This window comes from Nymphalis io, chromosome 28, assembly GCF_905147045.1.
Source record: "Nymphalis io chromosome 28, ilAglIoxx1.1, whole genome shotgun sequence".
In the NCBI taxonomy this organism is placed as follows: Eukaryota; Metazoa; Arthropoda; class Insecta; order Lepidoptera; family Nymphalidae; genus Nymphalis; species Nymphalis io.
Window position 1 is genome coordinate 3,127,759 of NC_065915.1, and position 19,333 is coordinate 3,147,091.

Genomic DNA, 19,333 nt, shown 5'->3' on the forward strand with positions numbered 1-19,333 from the left:
TGTGTACACTCCCGTGCCCCGGTAAGCACGTAAAGCTGTTGGTCCTGCGTCTGAACTCTTTCCGGTCGTGTCGGATTGCCGTCCCATCGAATTATGAGAGCTAGGGAATAAAGAGTGCACCTGTGTTTGCGCACACACTTGTGCACTATAATATGTACTGTGCAGTTGGCTAATCTCGCTTGAGACTTGCTGCCGTGGCCGAAATCGGTCACGAGGACGTCATCATTGTATCTAATGGAACCCTATCATCGAAAGGGTAAGTGGTTGGTAGATACTTGCCTTTCACGCTGAAGGTTGTGTGTGCGATTCCCACCTAGGACAGACATTTGTGTGCATGAACATGTCTGTTTGTCCTGAGTCTGGGTGTAGTTATCTATATAAGTATGTATTTACAAAAGAAAAGTAGTGTATGTAAAATATCAGTTGTCTGGTTTCCATAGTACGAGCTCTGCTTAGTTTGGGATCAGATGGCCGTGTGTGAATAATGTCCCAGGATATTATTCTTATTATTCGCCGACCGATCAATTCGTTAGTACTACCTGTACTTAACTATGTTAATGCATCATATAACACACCGTGTTTAATTTATTCATGAGTTTATTTAAATATATTCTAATATTTCTTAAACTAGTGGCTCGAATTGAAAAGTGTAAGCGCCTAATTTATCCATATGAAACGCTTAAAATTTTGTTAAGAATAAGTTTTTTGTGACAGTTGAATTCAATTAAAGTTTTGATTTTTTTAAAACAAAAAGTAATTAGTGACATTTATCTATAAAATCCGAGAAAAAAACCGAGATGGCCTAGTGGTTAGAACGCATGAATCTTAACCGATGATTGTGGGTTCACACAAGGACAAGAGCACCACTGAATTTTCATATGCTTATTTTGTGTTTATAATTCGTGCTCATCTCATGCTTGACGGTGAAGGAAAACATCGTGAGAAAACCTGCATGTGTCTAATTTCATTGAAATTCTGCCACATGTGTATTCTACCAACCGGCATTGGAGCAGCGTGGTGGAATAAGCTCCAAACCTTCTCCTCAAAAGGGAGAGGAGGCCTTAGCCTTGTTTTTTTTTTGTAGAAATTTTTGGTATTTACAAACCTTTCATACATAGTTTTCTTTATCAGTAATAGTTTGGGCAATGTTCGCTTCGAAAACTCCCCGACGGACGGAGGAATATTCTCTCCGACTTATTCACATAATGAGCTTTATAAAAAAAATATCACATATAAGGGCTATATTAGCCTATGTCTGTAATAAAAGTAGAAACTAAAATGAATGTTTCATAGAACTACGAATTCGATTGTATTCGTAGTTTTTTGCGTTAAACTGGAAAAATAATAAACAAACAAACTCTTTATAATTTTATGTGTATAGTCATTTAAACTAAAAAGCGTTTCGAGTCCTATAATAATGAAAATAGAGCAATTTTCATAGACAATAAACTCTATGCACTATACAATAATTTTACATGGAAATTACTAAACATATTTCGAAGCAAATCTAACACGTGATAGCGTGTATTCGGGTCAATATATTGATAAAAGGTAAAAATCATATTGAAAGTATTTAACACTTAATCAATGTTAAAATATTTCAAATGAAAAATAGGTAAATAGAATAATAAAATTATACGCCCCCGGGTGGGCTCGAACCACCAACCTTTCGGTTAACAGCCGAACGCGCTAGCCAATTGCGCCACGGAGGCCATGAGATACTTAACGAAATATTGCATAGTATCTTACAAAAAAAAAATTGATCAGATTAGAGCTTGATTATTGATTACGTTGGTGATTTTTGACATTAGTATAATTTTATTTGCATTTTCATAATAAAAAAAAAAAATATATTTATAATTTGAACAAGTGTTCCTGAACGAGTGTTTACTTATATTATAAATGCGAAAGTAACTCGTGTCTGTTTGTTACGCTTTCATGACTTAACCACTGAACTGATTATGATAAAATTTAGTATGAAGCAAGCTGAAGCCCAAGGAAGTAAATTTTTATACCTGCGCATACCCATAACGCGAGCGATGTCGCGGGTGAAAGCTAGTTTATTATATAAAATATTTCGTAATGAGGAATTAAAATATTTGTATTTTATTGTAATGTAAAAAAGTATATATACTAAATATTATTTATTATTATTATTTTTCGATTAAAATTACGATTTCCCGGAAAAATGCGGTTTTTCGTTAGCATCTAAGCTTTTATTATTATTTTAGTTGTTAATATTTTTTGGTTTATTAGATATCATTTATTCTCAGGCTGGTGTCTTGGTCCAGCAGTCGTCGAAGACGGTATCCGCTGTGAAAATTGTCCAGTTCGAAATATTTGAAGTAATTATCATTTATTTTAATAAAAAATAATAATAAACACACTCGCTGATACATATAAATGAGCACAAAACAATTGTTTCGTATTCAGTATGGATATTCTGTAAGAATAAACTTGAACGCAGAAAACGGTCGTGAAATGTCATAAAGTGATATGCGACATTGATCATTATAATCATTACATTTCATGAAAACACGCATCAAAATAGTATATCAACATAAGTCGGTTGTCAACATTTCACGGCTGAGTAATGAAGTTCTTACTTTTTACAGAATAGCACTGCAGCCCACGTTAATCCATTGCTTTACATGTAGGCCTCCTCTCTTGAGAGCCAATTCTTACTGTCTTTTAATAAGCGACGAGCCGGTTGGCGTGGTTTGTAGATACTTGCCTTTCACGCCGAAGGTTGTGGATTCGATTCCCACCCAGGACATACATTTGTGTGCATGAACATGTCTGTTTGTCCTGAGTCTGGGTGTAATTATGTATTTACAAAAGACAAGTAGTATATGTAGTATATCCGTTGTCTGGTTTCCATAGTACAAGCTCTGCTTAGCTTGGGATCAGATGGCCGTGTGTGAAAAATGTACCAGGATATTATTATTATTATTATAAGCGCATCTATCAGGCACTTACCGTTTTCCTAGTCATCTGACCATCGGACGAATTGCTTAGAATGAGATTTAATATAGACATTTATTGTCAAAAAGGACATAAGTCGCTTACATGAGAATACACATATATAGTAATATAACATTTATGTACATATATATATTTTCATGTATGTTAATATATGTTCGTCTTCATATAGTCGTAATATCTCTACTTATGTGTTGTCTCTGTCTTATGTTTATATATTAAAAAAAAATATTTAAATGTCTTGTCTGTGATTTCAAAATACATGCCACTTTTTAATTTAAAAAATCGATATGCGAGTAACCAAAATCAAAACAATATATACATCTTTTATTTTTGGTTGTCTGTTTGTCCGGAGTAATCTTCTATAATTTTAATGCAATTAAATGCAAAGTTAACGTTGTCATTTATATTGTATATGTAGAGAACACGAAGATGCGCGTTTTTTTTTCCAATCGCTACAGTGCACGTGTGCAATGTAAGCTGTAATAGGCGCGCTTCTTCGTGTATTGAACTAACTATACATGTTCTTGCGAACTGACGGCACCTCACCCATATCCAGTTGTGGTCAAAGGTGTACTGAGCCCTATAACAATGGTACCGTGTAAGATAGCTACACTTATTCTTTCAGAACTCACTTCGAATCTCACCCATGAAATGTTGAATCAACTTTACTTTATACTTTATCGTATACAAAGAGAAAAATACAAAACATGGATACAGCCTAAATAAAAGTAGCATACAATTATGGCGACCTTATCGCTACATAGCGATCTCTTCCAGGCAACCAACGTTGAATCAACCTACAATGATAAGATATTTTGATGCGTATGTCTTATAAATTATATATATATTAATTTACAAGATTTGTATGTGGGAGGCCAGGAGCCCAAACTATGTTGCCCTGTAATAAGGGTCTCCTGGCTCCGCCTCTTGGGTTCGGAACTATTTTATATATTAAATTTCATATTAAATAGGAGAAAGACTAAAGCTTTTATTATATATTGTCCAGTAATAAGTACTTATGATAATATAAATGAAAAGATAGTATGCTTGTGAATAATGCGTGTGTACGCGTGTGAGCGCACGTGCGTGTACTCTTGTATGCGTGTGTGTGTGTGTGTGTGTGTGTGTGTGTGTGTGTATGTAGTGTATGTATTTTGACATTCGACAATGACACTGTCTGACGTTTTAAAACCTTGTACTTCGTTGAGTTTCGAGTTTGTACACAATAGCTCTGTAGATTTGAATTCGATCGTGCATAAATTTTTCTCACGTAAGATTTGTTCATAAAATTCGTATCGCACGCTATCAAGGATAATAATCTGAGGATACCAGCACCTTTTGGTTGTGATATGGTTGAACATGAATCCGCATCGGATCAGTGTGCATGATCATCGAATTTCTCGTAATATTTCTTGGATTCTTACGTTTTTTTTGTTTGTTCTGGTCAGCAGCGGCACATTTATAGGTTCTTATTAACTATGTTAAGTATATAATGGTATATGAGTCATTCATCTTATTTATATAAGCTTTCTTTTTTAATTGGATATCGGTATATGTAAATACGTATCGTAATGATTATGAAACATATTAAAATTAAGCTTTAAAATAGTTTTATATAATTAATCTCGACGTATAATACATATCTACATACTTATATACATTTTCATGAATTAATTATACACGACTTTTATTATATAATTTAATTGAACGAACCTGTTAGTGTGGGGTGGGTCGAATATTTCACCTGATTTTTCAATTAATTTCTACTCATCGATTTTGAAATTTGTTTTAAATCAGTTAATATTTACCGTTTCACTTATAAACGTTGCTTAGCGGCTGCTTAGTTAAACACTGATTTCTCTCTTTCTGTCATTATTGATTTGACATTTGTATGAAGAAGACAGCATTGTTTAACTAATAACCCCTAAAAACGTTTATAATCGAATCGATATTCGATTTCGGTAATTTGAAATGATGTAATCTTCAATTTCTAGACGGAATATCCACCCTACGCGCATCTTGGAATAGAAAAAGGTGGACAAACTATAATGGAGACGAAGAAAGCATGGCTCGAGTTACTGAAACGCTTGATAATGATGATGCAGCTTCGAGCCAGCTTCCTGATGGTCGAACTGGCGAACAAGAATGCTACGAAGTGAGTACAAATGTATTTTATATTTATCCATAAGTAGTTATGAACTTTGATGGATGTCTTATTTTTTTTTAATCAATTTTCTCGATTTATATGTTCAAGGTTTGAATTTAATCGGCTTTCTTTTTTAGTAGGACTTATTCGAACGGTTAAAGTGTAAATTATTATTATTATTAGTTTCATGATTATTGGTGATGTTTGTTAAGTATCTTAATTACCTTATATTAATTTTGAATAAGAAATGCCATTTTAAAATTATAAACATCGCATTGATCTTTTTTTCTACATATATATTACATATTTATATTTGTAAACCGTTTCATATAAGGTGAAACGAATTTCTCTATTTCGTTTAGTTGTCTTTGAGCTTTCAACTCAATAAGACTTCCATCAGCGAATACCTTTGGTTACTGTACTTAAATATTAAAGATGGCGACTTGCACGTTCCCTAAGTGCACTTACAACCACAAATGATAGCAATGCGTATAATAATTGCATTAAAAAATATTGTAAATGTTTGAAGAAAATAAAGAAGCTAAAATTTGTATTCCACTACGTAATGGTTCTCAAAAAATAAATTATTTATTATCATTTCAATTTTAAGGTTACATTTGATTTACAAAGAGTAATTCCATCAAGGTTCCTAATTTAATTAATGTTTTTTTTTATTTGCTTCTAATTTAAAAAGTAGAAGATTGTAGTTGTTTTTTAGAGTAATGTTACTTTTATTTACGTGTAAATCAGTTAAGTATATTTAAATTAATGAATTGTTCATTTATATAAATTTATTAAGGTGTTTTAATAAAAGGGACTTTAAAGTCTATCGTGAATGTTTATCTACATTTTATATTCTATAGCGTTTAGGAAACAGATCATTTATTTTTCTTAACACACTATTACAAATTAAATTGTGTTGTCTTTATTCATCTACAGATTAATTATTTATAGTTTGAAATAATTTCATTCGATTCTTATTTTAAATTTTGCATTTAATTAAAAAGACAAATTTTTGAACGGAATTATTATTAGAATTTTTTTAAACTACAACCTGTAAATTTAAATCTCGATAAAAATAACATGATTTTGGATTTTTTTTTCTGTAGTCTGTAGTCTTTTATTGTCCTGTCAAGGATATATTACGATACAGTCTATACGAGTTTCACTTAAGTCAGTTGTTTAGGCATGACTAGTGCACATATACAGATTAAATTTTGTCTTTTAGAGCTATGTTAATAATACTTATAACAATTAATATATTCAAAATTGTTTTATGCATAGGTAAAAATAGGTAATTTAATATATCTTCGCCTGGATAGGTACCACCCACTCATCATACACTATATATTATTATTGTTGTATTCCGGATTGAAGGGTGAGCGAGCCAGTGTAATTACAGGCACAAGGGACATAACATCTTAGTTCCCAAGGTTTGTGGCGCATCGGTGATGTAAGCGATGATTAACATTTCTTACAATGCCAATGTCTATGGGCGTTGGTGACCACTTACCATCAGGTGGCCCATATGCTCGTCCGCCGTCCTATTCTATAAAAAAATATCAAGTAATTTGTTCGAAAATGTATATAATATGAAAATGTAAATATTATAAATATTAACATAACATAACATAATTCGTTTACTCCGTGGAAAGTTTTTTCATATTTTTTTTATTTAATATGAATATTAACGTTTTTATTGTAGTTAAGTTCTTAGAACGTAGTTTTTAACTAGAATTGATTTAGACGAAGTAATTTAGTTTGAAACAGATGATAAATATTGCTTAAAAGTCCTTGATTTTTTTGAGTGTTAAAGTGTATAAATATAAAAAATATTTATTGTCTCGTTTTTTATTCTTTGTAGTTAGAAAAGCCCTCAAGGGCAAGCTGCCGATGAACTCACCCTTCCGTCTCTTAAGGACTGGACGGAATTAATTCTACTATTTATGTTACTATTGTCATTTTCCAACTCTTCGACTCTTGTTAAGAAAACATTTGCAAGTTGCTGAAATTAGATTGAATGATGCAATACCATTGTATTTTTCGCGAGGAAGGATTAAAAAAAAAATAACTGTCATTCAGCTCAAATTGTATAATCTGTTTTATTGATTTTCTTCTATTTATAAATATCTTTGAGAATTGTTGTAGTGAGTTACATTTTTTAAATTATTAATACATTATTGTTTTCTTCATTCGGGCGGTGTTTCTCTAATTCTTCAGCACGTTTACGGCTTGATACATTTGCGATACACAGCTAGATGCTATTGTGCATTACAAGTAGTATGTATGGAAGAAGCTTAATTCGAAAAGATATCTAATATTAACGCGAAATTGGCCAGGAACAATATGTATGTCGGTAGGTAAATGCTTAATACTGTACTTTATTGTGGCCTACTGTACCATAAATTGTCGATACTAAGGACTCTAATTAACCACTGTATCTTAACCGAAGCTATGTAGGTATTTATACTACCTAACCGGCTTTGCACGGGTAGATAAGAAGAAAAACGTATTTTGTATAGGATTTGCGTAAAATCCGTTCTTTTTGAGCGTCTACGTCGGGAAAGGAGTAACTGTGACAAATTTCAAGCCAATCGCATAGTTTAGGAGATCTCGTGATAAGTGCTTTTCGCTTATATAAATAGTATATAGAAATATATAATAAAAATCTTGTATTGAAGCTTGATTTATATTATATAAATAATTATTATACATACGTATTATATAATACATATATACTATAATATAATACATACATACGTATTATTTTATTTTATTTTTTATAGAATAGGAAGGTGGACGAGCATATGGGCCACCTGATGGTAAGTGGTCACCAAACGCTCTTAGACATTGGCATTGTAAGAAATGTCAACCATCGCTTATAGCCAATGCGCCACCAACCTTGGGAACTAAGATTTTATGTCCCTTGTGCCTGTAATTACACTGGCTCACTCACCCTTCAAACCGGAACACAACAATATCAAGTATTGCTGTTTTGCGGTAGAATATTTGATGAGTGGGTGGTACCTACCCAGACGAGCTTGCACAAAGCCCTACCACCAGTGACTATATTACATAATACGTATTAACGTACAAATTATGACAATGAAGATTATCTTTTAATATTTATTGTTTATATTTAGGTAAATTAAAAATGATATGTACAGAAATGGCGAGATTCGATCACATGCGATTTAAAATAATCTTTTGTATTAAGAATAAATTATTATTTTTAGATTTCGAATTAGATATTGATTTCTTTTATTGATTGATGAAAACTTAAATAAATTACATATATTTTATTTTTTATTAATATGAAAATAGAGTATTAGTATAGTTTTTTTTATAAAAAAAAATACATCAAGAAAGAAAAGAATGTTTAATATATATGAAGAAATTAAAAAAAATCAAACACTTCAAAGTCCGTGCAGTCCTTAAATGACGCGAGGTTGTGAGCGAATGGAATGCGTTATAAAAATAAAAAATTTCAACAGGAAAATGAACGTTTTAGCGAAAATTGTGATACCAAAGACGAATGTGACGATGGGTTACATTAATAACGAGTTAGAGGAGTTGGCGAGAGAGGAATTCTTTAGACTGAAAAAAGTATTAGAGATTAAAAGGAAAATGTATGGAGGGAATGAGGATAAGAAGAAACCAAAAGCTGAAGGGAATAGTTTGGCCGATAGCAACATTTGCCAAGAATGTAAGAATGTTAATAACGAGGAATTGAAAATAACATTGAAAGAAAGAAGCTTATCAAAAGAAGAATCTAGGATAACAAAAGCAGAATCTATAACAACAACGACCGAATCTATAACAACAAATGAAGAATCATTCAATTTTGAGGAAATAGATAAATTAATGAGACAAATAAGTGAAGTTGTTGAAGCGACTAAAGAATTAGACGATAAAGTTCTAGTTGATATTAGAGTGGAAGAATTTATAAAAACTGCCCAAGAATTAAAGGCTATATTGGGACAAAAGTCTGATCTGAAACGGGAAGGGACAAAATCAACAGCAAGTGCTTTCTCTGCAAAAGAAGATGATGATAATTATATATGCGATAGTTGTAGAGAGAAATACGGTGGTGAACAAAAAATAAAACAAGAGAATAGCGCATCAATAAGATCAGAACCGTCTTTATTAGCAAAGGGATCCCGAGAAACTGTACAATACAAACAATCATCATCAGAATCAAGTTATGATAAGGATTCAGAATTTGATTTAGGTATCTTAGAAACTGAATACAAGGAAATAATTAAAATAATTAAAACTAAAAATAAGGATGGGTCCGTAACTATCAAGAAGAAAGTAATAAAAGTTGAAAAGGAACTTAAAAGAGCAGCTACAAACAATAGTGTGCCATCATCAAGTCGAGTTAACTCTAATAGATCATATGTTATACGAGTACCTAAATCATCTAACACTTCTGTCAAGTCTCACCCATATCGTGGTTCGAAAACAATTGGCGTAGTTGCAGTGAATTCAATGACTGCAACGAATGATATTGTAAAACATAAAATCCAACGTAAAGTGAAGTCTGAATTCTTAAATTCGTTTTTACCAATGTCAGACCCTATCGAGAGACTGTGTATGTCATCTATAACGCTACTTTCAACAGATCTCGATTTTGAATACAATAAGACTGATGATTTTATGCGCTGTAATTTTGTAGCTGAGCAAGTTAATTTTAAAGTTAATATATCTAAAGCTAGATCTTTGGGATCTGTAGTTGTAAACAAAAAATAATATAAATATTATTGGGTAGCTTGTTTTATTTAAATATTCTAAAATTAATAGTGTAAATGAGACTGTAAATACAAGTTTTCGATAAACTTAATATTATTTGAATGAAAAGCGTCCTATTGATTGAGAAGAAAGGGTGTTCAGCTGTGGTATCAGCTATCATAATACTTATTAAACTGATTCGTAATCATTTTATAAAACTTTTTTAAATTTAATTATATTAATAGTCATTTTGGAATCAAATGAAACGGAAGGGTGTTTATTAGCAGCGTCATTATAGAGAGAACGTTTAACACAGTGAAGAATTTATCCACAGGAAATGGAATGTCTTGTCGAAATTGGTTGTTCCGCGAGTCAAATTAAGCTGCCATTATATTCTTTCTGAATTGGAAGAAATTGAACGTGAAGACAATTTCAGACTAAAAAGGTTTAAAGAATTGAAAATTAAGAAAGCAAAGGGCAATGAAGATCCTACTACAATAGAAAAAGATTTATGTGAATGTTCATTAAGGTTTAATTTGATAGAATCTGTGGATAGGTTCCTAGAGTCTATGATCTCTGAATCTGGATCTGTAAATACAATTGAAAAAGAAGTAAAACCAATAGATTTTATTGACCAAAGAGATTTAATAAACAAAAAGTATATGAGTGACAAAAACGCTTCAGTTCAGTCATCGCAATCTAACATATCTTGTAGCTGTAAAAGTATTGAAATTAGTAATCAGAGAATTATGGATGCTAAAAATGAAGACATTAAGCAATTAGAAGGTACTTGTGTAAAATCAAAACGAAAAGATACGACTGACAAGAATATTTGCTCTGTTTATGGTTTAATTGAATTATCAAAATCTGACATATCTTGCAGCTGTAAAAGTAATGAAATTATGGATAAAAAAATAATGGATGCTACGAATAAAAAAGAAAAAGACACGACACACAAAAATGTGTGCTCAGTTATAAGTTTAACTAAATCATCACAATCTGACATATCTTGCAGCTGTAAAAGTATTGAAATTAATGATAAAATAATAATGAATTCTAAAATAGAAAAAGAAATGACAAACAAAAATGTGTGCTCTGTCTGTAAAAATAAGAAAAAAAGAGATATTAACAACAAAAACGTTTCTGATTCAGTTAATTTATCAGAATCGAAAATATGCTGTAGTTCTAAGAAAGGTATTGAAATTATTGATCAAAGAATTACTGATGACTATAAAGAATGTATTTGGAATGTAAATAGTGTTCGTGTTAAGCCAAAAATAAAAGATGCTATCGATAAAAATGTATGTTTTGCTTCTCCAAGAAGCAGAAGTGCAGAAAATGAAAGAGACGAAAATGTTTATGGTTCAGTTAAATTATCACAATCTGATGAATCTTGTAGTTGCAAAAAAACTATTGAATTTATTGATCAAAATGAATTAGAAAATCAAAGCAAAGACATATACATGGAACCAAAAGTCACGCTTTTAACAAATAAGAAAGTATGTCATGAGAATAATGATAGAGAAAAAATTGGGAATAAATGTGGAATATCGCTTCTTCCAAAAGGTTCTAAAAGCCCAACGTCTACGATTTTTAAAGAAAATTCTTGTTCATCAACTTGCAAAGACAATTCAAGTGTAAAATTAAGCACAAATGAAGGCGAGTATTTAAAGACTTACAAAGAAGTTGTTAAGGTAAAGAGAGTGCCTGATAAAAATGGTGTCATACATGAGAAAAAAATTACCATTACCACGATTAAGACTGAAAAACGAGTTGGGCCATTTAGCTCAGATAGCAAATTTGACTTTAGGGATAAAAAAATCGACAAACCAAGTAACAAAGTTAAAAAATCAAAATCAGAAGGCTATTATCAGTATAATAAACCTGGTATTTTAAAAGTCTATGATAGCATACCTTCTGAACTTGCGAAAAAATCCCTTTCTTCATCTTCAAACTCAAGCAAACCTTCGAAAGCTAGTGACACTAGCGAACTTACCTCCCAGACCGTTTCACTTATTTCTATTGGCATATGTCAAAGCCCTGCATGTGTTACAAAAAGTGATACGAATTGTATAAATAAAATAGTTACAAAGAGAACCACTACTACTCAGACTTCTTCCAACTGTAGAATAGATCAAATGAAAAATAAAAGCACAGGTACGTCAACTAACGATACTAGAAATCGGACAACCGATAAAGCTGTTGATAGTTGCTGTAAAATTAAATTTGTTTCAAAAGATGATGTTGTTAGACAAAATAATAATGAAAATGAAATCGAAATGACACCTAGCATTGCAATCATTCTTAAGAAAATATTATCGCAAGCAAGTAAATCGGCCAGTTGTAAATCGATGACAAAATCGGATCAAAGTAAAAAATCGCGTGTGGATAACCTTAGTTGTTACAAGCCAGAATGTTCCTGTGAATCCATTACATTAGTACGCGGAACTAAATCGGAACCGAAGAGTCTATACGAAAAACTAGGAGAATATTTAAATGAAGTAAATCCTTTTAGGGATCGAGACGAGTCTTACAAAGCTAAAACAGTGTCAAGCCAAAATAGATCAGAAACTACAAAATGTAACTCTGTTAAGTTGGAATGTAGATGCTCGTCTACAATTAAGTCAAGCCCACACATATCATTTTCTAAAAGCATCACTAATATAGATGATAAGAGATTTAAATGTTCTAATAAAGAATCTTCTAAATGTCAGGGGCAATTAAAATCAAACCCCAAGTATAAAAAGTTGCCTACATGTAGTTGTCAATCATCTAAAGTTACAATAAACACAGAAAGTGATAACAGAACCTTAAAACCTACATGTGATATAAATGCAACATCAAAGGTATCAGATATAAATAAAAAATGTAGTAATAACAGTAGTTGTCAATCACAAGAAAGTGTTATGAATGAAAGCTTGATAGCTGAACAAAATTCTTGTGTCCCCAAGAGTTCTAATGATAAATTAAAATGCACATTCAAATCTTTACGAACGGACTCTAAAACGGAATGTTCGTGTTTGAAAATGGTATTTGTTTCGCCTGAAATCAAAACAAATAGTGAAAATCCTAAAGTAGATACTAAGAAAACTTGTAGTGGTAAAAAAGTTACTAATGTTTGTGATTGTGGTAAACCTCAAACTTGTAATTTACAAGAATCATTAAAAGATACTATAAAAAATTGTAGTGCTAAAAAAGATTCCGGTGGTTGTGATTGTAGTAAGCCTACAACTTGCGATTTACAAGAATCATTAAAATCAAAAACGGAAAACGACGTTGTGAAATGTATGCCTCGTTCAACATCAGCTGATCAACGCTCATGTATAAATCAAAAAGTAAAAGATGACTCCATTTCTAACGTTTCGGCAACACAGTCGAAATGTTCCTGTGCCTCATCTAATAACACGTTTAATCAGAAACAATCTAACAAAACAAGTTCGTGTTGTGATTCTAAGCTATCACCTGTCAAAGATGATATATACTGTAAATATAGTTGTGATAATACACTTACTGCATGTCAGAGCTCAGAAACAAAATCATCTGCAAGCCTTCATAGCAAAAATGCAGACAATGAATCACAGAATGATTCGATTTGCGTTTCCTTACAAGATATTGAAGTACAAACCGGAACAGAAACACAGCCTAGTGTTGATTCTGACTCAAGATGTAAATGCAGTAAAAATATTACAGAACAAAAGTTAAAAATGGAATGTAAATGTCGTGAACCAAAAAATAATAATAAATGTAAATGTGACACACAAAAGACTATTTCTATTTGCGATAAATGCAATAAAACGAAATCAAACGTTTCTAATTGTTGCAGTCAAAGGAAAGAATCATCAAAATGTTCTTGCAAATCTTCAAAGCAATCAATTGATAGTAATGTTTGTAGCAAATGTATTACAAAGTCAGTAAATATCCGGACATGTTCCTTATGTGCGGCAAAACAAGAATCAAGCAGATGCTTTTGTAAAAATCAAGTAATCCCATGTTCCCAATCAGAGTCAGCTAACATTAGGGATAGTTATAATGAAAATGAAAAGTCAAACACATGTTGTACCAAGTCGAAAGTATCTCCAAGTATTCATAAAAAACAAGAGGCATTAAAATGTTCATGTAATGCTGCAAATCAATCATTTGATGTAGATATTTGTAAACATAATATCGAAACATCGGTGACTGACCAAACATGTGCATCTAAAGTACTTAATTATGAATCTAAAGTTAAGAAAGAATCACCAGGCTGTAGATGTCGCAAGGACACTAAGAATGAAACAAAAGAATGTCCTTGCACATCATCAAAATCACTTGATACTAATAAAAGTAAACATGAAAATGAAAAGTCAAATACATGTTGCAGCAAGTCCTCGGACTATAAAATTTGTAGTATTTGCAAAAAGAAAGTATCAAAAAGCTGTCCATGTAAGTCATCGAAGCAATCGATAGATATTAATCAATCATCCAAATGTCATCGTACCAAAACAAAGGTAATAGATTCGGATAAAAAACGGAATCTGTCAAAAAGCCCATGTGATCCTTCCTCGAAATCTCTCATTGAAGATATTAATTGTAAATTTACGGAATCCGTACCAATTGGTATCCAAACGTGGTCGAAGCTTTCGTCCGATCAATTGAGAAAATTACTAAGGTTTTCCAAAGATAATGTCCCGATGCGGGTCACACCACCTCGTGTAACACAAGACGTTGCACCACGTTCTATCGCTTCTCAATGTGGCAAGGTAGATGCTGCGACATCTACTAGGAGATCAGATCGATATGATGTTAGAACTCTAAAATTGTTATCAGAAACAAAAAAACCTAAATGTCCCTGTCATTCTGATTCCTCAATTATTAAATTTAGGCGACAACATAACGATAACTCAGTAGGAAAGTCTCGTTCTTTGCATACTGACGAAATTAATTATTATTTTATTTTATAGACAATGTTGAACCCCTCTCATCACTTAAAAGATTATATATTGCTCTAAGCCTGATTTTATTGTGCTCAAAAGTTTTATATAAAAGAATCTGTAATAAAACTAGATTTTTTCATTCTAAATCCAATGTCACGTATAATTTAAATAAAATAAATACCAGCCCGTATGTTTTGTGTTTTATTTCTTTTCTCGAAGGTTTTGTCAGATAATTTTTTTTTACAATATTTTTTTGTTTTTATTTTCACACGATTTCTTCGAAATATCTCGCTAAACGTACGTACGTTTATAAAATTGCAATTGCTGTTCTCGGCCAATAAATTAGACGGTCCATTAGACACGTTGTTTTACAACTGCTGTTAGGTGATTTTGTTTTCTCTTTACATGTATATTACTGCTGGCGATAATGCCGTTTGCCCACTTGGCATAAAATTAATTCATTTTATTTACTGAAAACGTAATCTCATTAATACATACATACAATATATAAAGCCGAAGAATATAACAGGGGAAGAGTGAATTTGAACAGTGAAGAGAATTGAAGATGTAACTACAGGCACGAAGGGGGCATACCCTCGTGACTGTAGTTACACTGGCTCACTCACCCTTCAAACCGTACTTCAGTACCGGAAATCAGCAGTCTGGTACAATATCTGATGAGCGGGTGGTACCTAACCAGACGAGCTGGCACAAGGCTGTACAACCAAGTAGAATATATACTAGTTATATTTTCATTTTATCTACATTTACATACATATAATATATATATATATATATATATATATATTTTGAAATGATACCGATTTAATGAAATATTTCCGAAGCATAAAAGTTTCGTATTGATAGTTATGGCCGAATTTAAAAATTATACACGTTGTTAAAAAAAATCCATAACCACGGAATTAAAATTTGATTAGTCTAGGAGTGAGTTGAGTCTAGGAGACGAACCAATCGAACTTAATTACTATTTGTTATTGAAAAACGCAACGGTTTTTTTATTTATCGATATTTTTTTTATATACGACTAGGTGCTGTTAATTATAATTGTTTCGAGATTAACTAGCAAACACTGAAATATGTTTTTTTTTTAGTTAGACCAAGAAAATGTACGTATTATGACGTCATGCCTAAGTACTGAATATTAATTTTAGATAAAATTTTAAACCGTATCGTATACGATCGACGGATGCTTTAACTGGACAACGAGCGTAATACCATAGTTTGATGTCAGGCGACTGTCTAGACGGCGTCTGATAATAAACGTGGTAAATAATTAGCGTGGCCGGCATAGCTTGCATTCGAACCGAGGTAATTAGATACAGACAAAACGTCAGACTGACCGAATCTTTTTATTGGTATTGTTGCGTTGCGTGCGGCATTTAGGGTTGTCGCAAATGATTTTATAAATAATTCGAAAATTAAAATGCTGGCCATTTTAATATATTATGTTTTTTGAGAAAAGAAGCATTTTAATTTTAATTATCTTTGATATCCTAGTTACAGTTTTTTTAACAGTTAGTCAAGTCTTTTTTGTATTATTATTTTATTTTTTTTTGAAAATTTGTAATGTATCATTTTTAAAAATGTTAAAAAATAAGGACCCGTAAGAAAAAATCGTTTCGTGTTAGATAGTTCATTTGCTGAGAAAATTTAAAGGCTATTTATTTATTTACTTATTGGGAAGCCAACGTATATATACTAAGAAATACATTTACCTAATGCGTATAAAAATTGTATAACAAAGTATGGTATACACTTTGTAATTACAGTCTAACTTATCATTCAAATAAAAAATGTTGTTGTAATTGACGAACAACAAAAATAAAATAAATCTTAATTAACATTGCGTGTTAATAAAATGTATAACTGAATTTAGACATTAGGCTATAACAGAGATGAGACTCAGCGTGATGATACATAGACTCTTGAGAGTGGAGTATCTTTTAAAGCTAGGAGCATTTCTTTATATTATAAAGATGGAAGTTTGTTTGTTTGAACGCACTTGTCTCAGGAACTACACGTACAATTATTTGAAGTTTTTTCTGGATAGTCCATTTATTGAGAAGGTTTTTGGGCTAAACAGCTCCACGACAAAGCTATCGAGAGATGAGCTATGACTATAAACGACAAACAAATTGTATACTTGAGTGAATTTAACATATATAATTAAATTAGTTAGCCCGCGTGTGAGGGGGACGTGTTATGTACCATGTCCTTTTATATACTATATCCCTGATAACGTGTATGTAAAATGTCACGATGCTATGTTGATTAGTGCAGAAGCGACCGCGTAACAGATTCACTTTCGCATTGATAATATCAGTAAGGGTTCTTAATTCAATGCAGATGTTATCCCTGGTATGGTAACATCAACTATGTATTATCTTGACGGTACAACCCTCCAGGAATTAATATGGCAGATTGCAAGCAGCAGGCATCTTAAGTCTGAATGTTGCTATATTACCGTATGAATCTGTGCTCGTTGAGAAAAATTGACGGGCCGGTTGGCGTGGTTGGTAGATACTTGCCTTACACGCTGAAGGTTATGGGTTCGATTCATTTGTGTGCATGAACATGTCTGTTTGTCCTGAGTCTGGGTGTAATTATCTATATAAGTATGTATTTACAAAAGAAAAGTATTCTATGTAGTATATCAGTTGTCTGGCTTCCATAGTACAAGCTCTGCTTAGTTTGGGGTCAGATGGCCGCGTGTGAATAATGTCACAGGATATTACTATTATTATTAATTTCAGGTTCAAATCGTGCAAAGTACCACTGAATTTTCATGTGCTTAATTAGTGTTTATAATTCGTATCGTGATGTGTTACTGTGTGTGTCAGATGAAAATCTTGTCATATGTTTATCTATCAAATGGTATTGGAGGGGTGTGGTGGAATTAGTTTTAATTGGTGGTAGCGCTTGATGATTCATAAGTACTTGTATTATTAATAATAATAATCATCATTTTATTTGCATGAAATGTAGTTTTACAAATGTTATGATTTCTTTATAAGTATCTTATACATTCCGCCCACTATAGGCAAGCAAATATATTTTTAAAAGTCTATTTGAACAAAATCATTTTGATTTTGATTTGAAAACTTTTCCTCAATAGAAGAAGGAGGTAGCCCAGCATGGAACAGGATGGGATCTGCAGAGTTTAATTAAACCAACAAAATGATTATTACTTTATATATTTACTCGTAACATCATATTGTATATAATATATATATATACAAGCACAAAATGCTCGCTTAAATGATAAAAGCATTTTCTACCTCGTATTTATATCTTTTGTATCTCCAACAAAATAAAATGTACTTCACGATTAAAACTTACATTTTTTTTTAAATACTTTGTTAGACTGTATGTAATGACTGATGCGGTTTAATTCGACGGTAACCCGGTCCAAGCGGTCACCACAAAGTCCCTTTCGAGTGGTACAATTGGAAAGGATTATGAGCGGTCGTTTAAATACTAACAAATTCGTATCGTATGGATTAAAAAAAGTTCATGACGGAATGTTAAGCGTAATTGCGAATGTGATGGTTGAAGTGATGTTCTGATTGTGAGTGGTATTTATTCGTTATATATTTGTATTAAACAATTTATTATATACACATTGATTATGACATTGGTATCATGGACCATACTCGTACATAGCTTCTGGTGTATTGTAAAATATTATAGATACTATTTTTGGATGGATGGATGGATCGCATGATGGTAAGTGGTCACCGTTCCTTATATAACCAATTTTATATCAATCTTAGGAACTGAGATGTTATGTATGTCCCTTGTTCTTATAGTTGCACTGGTTCACTCACCCTTCCAATTGGAACACAACAATATTATTATAAATAATAAGTATTACTGTTTGGTGGTGGAATATATGACAAATGGGTGGTAACTACCCACACGGTCTCGCACAAGACCCTATTTATAATGATATCTTTCTTCATATGTCCCATCAAATATAAACATTCTGTGTCAGCCCTATAACTTGGCACAAGACTGGCAAACCGCCCAGCGCGTAGTACGCAGACGTGACGTCACAGCGTTCCACGCACGACTTTATTATAATTAGAAATAGGTTAAGTTAGATTTCTCTAAGAGTAATATTTAGGAATGTTGCTATAGAGAATGATTGACGTGCTGGCAGTTGGTTCGATTCCCGTTTGTGTGTAAATCTAAAATTACATGTATACAAATTGATAAGTCTTATTTTTTATACTAATATTATATACTATTTGTCTTAAATTAAAATATATAAGTTGTGTTATTTATAAGATGATAACTTACACTTATGCTTATTGTCATCTCGTGATGTTGTCGATCTCGAGGTACTGAGTTCAAGCCTCGGTGGGTTAGCAAGTTGATAGTGTTGACGCTCGTGCTTCGGAAAGCACGTAAAGCAGATAATATTAAGAGATTAAAGTATGAGTAAATAATTTATAACTGTTACTTAATTGCTCTTATAAATTTGCCTTTTGCGTTGATTTTTAAAAATCCTTCTCAGCGAGTTCTAAGGTATTGA

General features: G+C 32.0%; 1 non-coding gene across 1 annotated transcript; it reads right to left on the reverse strand.

The window, feature by feature from the left end:
- Window positions 1-1,638: 1,638 nt before the first annotated feature.
- Trnan-guu (transfer RNA asparagine (anticodon GUU)) lies at window positions 1,639-1,712 on the reverse strand. Its single transcript has one exon. It is a non-coding gene; the product is annotated as a tRNA-Asn (tRNA).
- Window positions 1,713-19,333: the final 17,621 nt, after the last annotated feature.